A 7,081-nucleotide genomic window follows, 5' to 3' on the forward strand; every position below is an offset into this window, starting at 1 on the left:
AGATATTCGGTGAAACTAGGTCAGGTACAAGGTAGTGAAGAGAATGAATGAATGAACGAATGAATGATGGAATCACCGTGCTCATTTCCACGATATACCATGCTTAAGAATACGGCTATTTAGGAGACTTTCCATAAAGCCAGCGTTATGACCGACTTTGACTCTTTTTGTTTATCAACCTCCCTTCCTGAAAAATGCCTTTGAATACTTTAAAGTTTGTTTCTACTTTACCCTCCGGGGAAAGTAGACTTAATTTGGCTTTGTGCTGTTCAAGGCCTCGGTGATTAAACTCAAGACATACCCACTGACTGAGTTGTACAAAACAATATATTGACTTAACTCGTGGAGAAGAAATGTTTTGAAAAAATTGGAAGATACTATGCATGCAGCTCTTTAAACCACTGAGGAAGAGGGATCTCCCTCGAAACGTCTGGATTTTTGTACCGTTTCAACGTCCATTTTGATAAACTTTGTAAAAATCGCCGAGAGGAAGCCTATTTTCGGCCTTTGTTCCTACTGTTATTCGCAGTAAAAGATGCGCATTTAAAAAGGACGCTCGACGCCGTGAGTTTTAGCGCTCATGCCAGAAAAAGCCGTACAACTCAGCGGCACCCAACGACTGTTTTCTTTAAAATATCTGTTCGGAGAAGCAAATATTGCTAAGAGTTTCCTATTACTTGACGACGGCTGAAAATTTCTAGATGACCGTTCCATTCATGTACAATTTTCGAAGTTTATTTAATAAATTCCCTACGATTTTATGAAGTTTAATTTTCCCATTTTACTTCCCAAGTTATGCTATTTTTCATAGAAAAAGGGAAACCTAAAATTTTCGGATTAAAAATGGAGAGAGGGATTAGAAAATGTCTCACTTTCGTAATGCGTCAAATTTCACTGATCTAAAATTTTCGGGAAATAATACTGATCAGAAGCCCTTGTAATTTCGAAAAGACTCAAGTTGCCCTAGGATGACCGAACAGATACAAATTTTACACTGCTGCTTAATTAGAATGCTTTTCTAGAGATCTAAAAGTACTCTGGATAGCCTAAAAAGTGTTTTCAGTGTATTTAGACGGAAACCGTCGTTGGTTCCCCTGACAACTACAGAACATGAAAACATTTTCATAACGATTCATTTTTGACAAGAGACTTTGTTTGATCAGACTAACTGTAGTGTATTGAATTCCGAATCAAGCCACCCGAACTAAGCCTGGGCCTAGTTCTTTTCTCTATCAATCATGACTGTCACCAGTCTGTTTACCATAGGTCTTTCACTGATACTATTCTTTACTTCGTTCAAATCGCATTCAGTTATATTACTAGTATGCAGTACATTCCCTCCTTTCTTAGAGATAAAAAGCTGGAGCGAATGAGTCATTTTGAGTCATTTTGACCTTTAATTAAGTTTTTAATACTCAGAAAAGACAATTAATAATTAATGACAAGAATTGCAGACCTGTTTGCTACTGGCTCAGTAAGATGTCATTAACGTCAAGACACAAGCAATATGTCTTCTGAACAACACTTTATAACTGAGTTAATAACGTGTTGGATAAAACGGCAGGCAAGATGAAAATTTGGCTAAACAAGAACGCTCTTACAGCAGCCATCAGTCTTACTTGCTTGGCGGAGATTACATCGAGAAATGACGAGGCGATTAGTTCTACACGAAACAAGATTTACTCGCTAAGGGTTTTTTACTTCCTACTTTATCGAGGTCGAGTATTCTTCAGGATATTTACTTTTTATTTGTTTCTGAATTGATTTAGTACGCGTGTTAGCAACGACCGCTGTACGCTGTACCGCTGTACGCTGTACCGCTGTACGCGTGTATAACAACACATCACAAGACCATTTGCATACAATGAAATTACAACACCCGACCATGGCAGTTTTGCTGATTAAGTTTCTTATTTTTTCGACCACTCGGTAGTGTGCACTTGTTCCAAAGTAATCAACGCTTTCAAGCGATAGAATTCTTGGACCGACACGTTTCGGAAAAGCTCTAAATTTAATCTTTCCTAAGCTTTCTTGGCAAAACATGCGTGGCTTCGTCGGTCACGCAACGAGTCTTATTCCCATTTTCCAGGGTCTCCGCTACGAACGCTTGGTACAATGACCTCCCTTTTGTGTCATAAATGCGAAGAAAAACGGCTGCAGATTATGAGTCTCGCTGCCTACACAAGCGAGACTAATTAAACACAGGATTTTTTCTGTCCCAGTTATTGTGCAACTCTTACGGGCTGTTTACATGAAGGGGGGAATATCCTAGAAGGCGGATCATCCTAGCGCCATATGTTTTCTGCAATCGGTTTGCATACAAAAGGTGGTAGTTGTCCTTAGTGCTAGGATCTTCCTAGTTGGAGGATCTTAAGGTAGGAAGATCCTGGCACCATGTAAACTGTCTTTGCTAGGAAGATCTTAGTACTGAGGACAAACTAAACAAAAATGGCAGCGTCGTTCAGTGCATGGCTAATCCATATCACGGCAATAAAGGCCGACATTTTTGTGATTGCGTTACCGCGAGCTGATTGTGTGAACTCTGCTGAAAGGTAGTTATCAACGCAAGTAAAGACGGCAGAAGGGTCCAAATTGCATTTTTGTTTTTGTCGCCCGCTATTTTGAATTCCCTCTCGCAGTTCTAGATCCTTCTCTACTTGGTACCAGACGGACCGAAATTTCTGCATGGAAACCCAACGAAAGGTTGTTCCTCCTTCCATGTAGCCTGTTCCAGGCGTTCAGATAGTGGGGAGCGGTGCGAAGAAAAAAGGAGCGCGAAAAAATAAAAGCGAGGGAGGAGGAGAGGTGAGAGAGGGAACGCCTGTTAGATTTGTTTTAAATAGACTCATCCGCCCACTCAGACCGCGTCAGCTGTAGGTGGTCTTCACTTGTCAATTAAGACTGATGTACATACATTTATTATTTTTCTTAGGAATAAACCAAAATTTCTCACATCAAAATTAATATTATGTGTACATAATCTTACTAAAAACCTAATGTAAGACTTTCAGACAATAGAGAGTGGGATAAGTAATTTATTTACGGCTTTAAAACATGATTTCAGCGTGTACGTGACAAAAAAATTATGAATCAAGTGACAAACAAATATCGCTCATTTCGATAGAAAGCCGTTTCAATACAGATCGTTAACTCGAGCAATGAAAAATCCCAACAAACGAAGGGAAAATTTACTACTCGATGATTGAGTGGACCTCGTCAATAGCGATAGCTGCAACTTGCTTTCCAAGCTTTCCTTTCACGAAGTCCTTTTGTCCATTCCTTAGACAACCACGATTTGTGACTGCAGTACGCCTTTGAGTGAATTTTTAAGGATCATACAATTTCACAGCTTCCACTTTTAACGGCTTCATCCACATCTTCTCCCATCATTGCCGCCGCTACTCCGATTTTGTTCAAATGTTCCACTTGGTCTTTCATGATGGCAAAGCCAGTCGGTGAAATTGCGAAGACATCTATCCTGCCGACTACGTGTTTTAAACAGTTCCTTTGCTCTTCGCGTTTAGCCTCCACGTTTTGAAAGTCACTCAGCTCTGTGTTTGTTGCGAGTTCGAATTCTAGACGGGACGTAGAGTCTGTCATCATCGCCATATCGCATTTCTCGCTGTGGTCAAAGACGCTCCACTGTTGACAAAAACTGTCAAAATCAACCAATCAGAGGGTATACCAGGATCTGGTATACCGGAACGCACTCTTGTTAAAAATTCTTACAAGCGTTACCGCACCTCTCTCCCGAGTCCCCCTCTACTTTTCATCGCTATCTTTACTTCGCACCGCTCTCCACTATCTGAACGCTTGGAACAGGCTACCTTCCATGTAATTAATCAGTCCCTTGAAAAAAGAATGATACTTATTAATATTAATGATAATTTCTATGTCCACAAGAGGTTAAACTTTAAGTTTTTCTAATCATCCCAGCTGAGGAGGGCCGCATCATAGTGTTTAAAGAACCTGTACCAAACAAAGTCCTGACAGATCACGAGATCAGAAGTGAAACCGCACCCAATGAAGGGAGCTGTCGAGTGAAGTGTTATATGGAGCCTAACTGTGTGTCCATCAATATGGGACCATTGACAGGAGGAAAGATGAAATGCGAATTGAATAACGCCACTGCAGAAAAGGAATTTGTGTTTGATCTAAGGACCAAAGATGCCCACACTTATCTGGCCATCGAGGTAAGCGCTTTTGTTTGGAACTCATCTTAGATACAGAATCTCTAGCGACCTCGGTGATGAGGCTGTTCATAAAGGTTAATGGGGGCTGACGTTTAGTTTAAAATAAGATCTAACGTCAAATTTTTATTCCGCTAGTGGGATGGCCTGCGTAGCAAGCGTTTCCGGTTGTGTTATTGCGCGAAAGTTGGGGCAAGAGTAAAATAAATGCTCTCGTCCCAGCTTTTCTCGACGATCTCAAGTGGAAACGCTCGCTACACAGCCTGCTACTGGAACTTAGCGAGTTTGATATCAAGATCGCTTAAATGGTTCGTTCAAGACGTTTTTGAACTAACAAACGACAATAAGCCTGTACCGATAGGAGCATTTTTTCATTCAAAGTCTTGTTTATATATTTCTTAAAGTGATGGGGTGATGGCTTTGGGCTACCTTAATACTTTGCTTTTTTGCGGCTAACGCTGTAACAATTTCTCCTAGTAACGGGGTTAATTAATAAAGAAGTTTTCGTCTCTGAAAGGCAAATTATTTGCGTATGAAAAAAATATACGGAAATTTATCAGCAGCGAGACAAGACACACAAACGGCTTTCACGATTTTTACGACTAAGAAATCAAACATTCTACATCGAACATCTTACATTACACCTGTTGACTCTAATGAATGAAGTTTTGACTTCCGGCTATCGGTTTGTCCATTCTTAAGCCCTCTAATATACTTATAATCTGGTAGTTGTTTTTGATTGCTGCTCCTTATTCCAGAATCCCTGCAGCAGTAGTCCATGTCTAAACAACGGGACATGTCAAGCTGGATTCACAAGTAAAGGGTTTCGTTGTATATGTCTTCCGGGATTCCCCGGAACAAACTGTCGTGCAGGTACGTGCATGCAACAATTTTTATTGCACATTTGGCTTAAACCATACTTTTAAAGAAAGATCAAGATTAGGGCCTTAGTAAGAGAGAGGTATTTTTTCGAGGAATTGAGTAAAAGGCTAACGTTCGCTTTCTTTTCTTCCCAGCTTCTTTTTCTTTTCTTTCTTTCTTTCTTTCTTTTATTGATAAACATTCTACGTCTTCTACTAGACTTCATTTTAGTGGGAAACGTTTCAGCTGACGTTTAGCTAAAGTCCCGAAGATCGGGAACTTTTTTTGACAGGGAGTAGGGTTCTGGTAGTGTCAACAAAAAAGATTTTCAAAGGAATTTTCTGGTCAACTGTAGACGTTTTTGAGTATTCCTCTGTCACGTTAAACTGAATCTTACACGTTTGGGTATGGTTCGAACGATCTGTCTTTGCTATACAGTACATGTTAGCGGTCAAAACTGTCCATGAACGCAGGAGTGATGACGTCACAGGTGGTACAATGGACGATGATATGCACAATCGGTAATGTGTGGCTCGAGTGCGAGTGGGTTAAAGCAGTGTAACTGATGAAGCCACATGCACACCAAGGAAGTGCAAGTAATCGTCAGTTAGTTCCTGGGGAATATCCCAAGTGTTTTGATTTATATCTAATCCTGGTTATTTTCAATCTCTGTGTTTAGCCAAATCATGTAGTGACCTAAAGAAGATTGAGCCTAGAGCAGAGAGTGGAAGCTACGTCATTGACCCTGATGGAGAAGGTGGCTTGCTTCCTATGTATGACGTCATCTGTGACATGACTGACAAAAATGGAGTTGGCGTGGCAGTAATCAGTCACGACAGCGAGAACAGAACCTTGGTGAAAGGATACGAACCTAAAGGTACCTACTTGCGTGACATTCATTACACTGGAGTGAGTCTGTCTCAGCTAGCGAATCTCACCAGAGTCTCCCTGCGCTGTGAATAGTTTATCAGGTATGAGTGTTATCATTCAAGGTTGTTGAATTCCAATGGAAACGGTCCATTCGGATGGTGGGTGTCACGTGATGATGATAAGATGACGTACTGGGGCGGGGCAACTGATGGCAAATGCGCCTGTGGAATGAACAATACGTGTGCAAACCCCAGACGTGGTTGTAATTGCGATAAAAACGACAACGTGTGGCGTGAAGACAGTGGTTTCCTTACCAACAAAACAAAGCTTCCGGTCAAGCAGCTCAGGTTTGGAGACACTGGAGACACGAATGAACAAGGTTACCATACTCTGGGGAAATTAAAATGTTATGGTATCGCCTGATAAAGCAAACTGCACTCAGATAATAAAAATCAACTACAGTCGACTCTCTCTTAACGGACACCTCTATAAGACGGACACCTCTGTAAAATGGACACCTAGAGTTGGTCCCTGCCTTTCCTTACTCCCTTTATTTGACTCTCTATAAGATGGCCATCTCTCTAAGACGGACACTTACTGCCGGTCCCAAAGGTGTCCGTCTCAGAGGGAGTTGACTGTAATTGTATTTTGTGTATCATTTTCGTATAGACAATCAATTGACCTAACCTGCAAACGTTTGCTATATCTCCTTATTGAACTTGCCAAACCGTTCACACGAAAAACAAAAAGTTGGATTGGCTATAAGGGTGACCCGCCTAGCCAGGTAACCCTTTTTGGATAGTAGGGTCACCTTCCTAGTCGGGCCAACTTTTTTGCACACAATAACTTTGGCTCGCCCAGCCGGATCAACTTGGTCAAGGTGAGACAATCAGAGTTCGAGTGCTGTTTCAGACAATCAGAGCATGCGCGAATGCTGTTAGCTCGGGCAAAAGGTTGGCAAAGGGGTCAACATTTTTCTCATATGAACGCTTGCTAACCGTTGTCTCGGCTGGGAAGGTTACCCTCTTTCCCGCGACAGCTTTTCTCCGTATAAACGGCACCTTTAAGTCAAATGCATGTTGAGACAAAAGAGATGATCGGAATGGATTTTTAGGGATGTTCTCCTGAATGGAAGTCAGGCCGCACTGTGTTCCCGAAAG

General features: G+C 41.4%; 1 pseudogene; it reads left to right on the top strand.

Annotated features, from left to right (window-relative positions):
* Nucleotides 1-3,947: 3,947 nt before the first annotated feature.
* On the top strand, nucleotides 3,948-6,344 carry LOC140926501 (contactin-associated protein-like 2; annotated as a pseudogene).
* The last annotated feature ends 737 nt before the right edge of the window (nucleotides 6,345-7,081 follow it).

This window comes from Porites lutea, chromosome 2 (genome assembly GCF_958299795.1).
Source record: "Porites lutea chromosome 2, jaPorLute2.1, whole genome shotgun sequence".
NCBI classification, from domain to species: Eukaryota; Metazoa; Cnidaria; class Anthozoa; order Scleractinia; family Poritidae; genus Porites; species Porites lutea.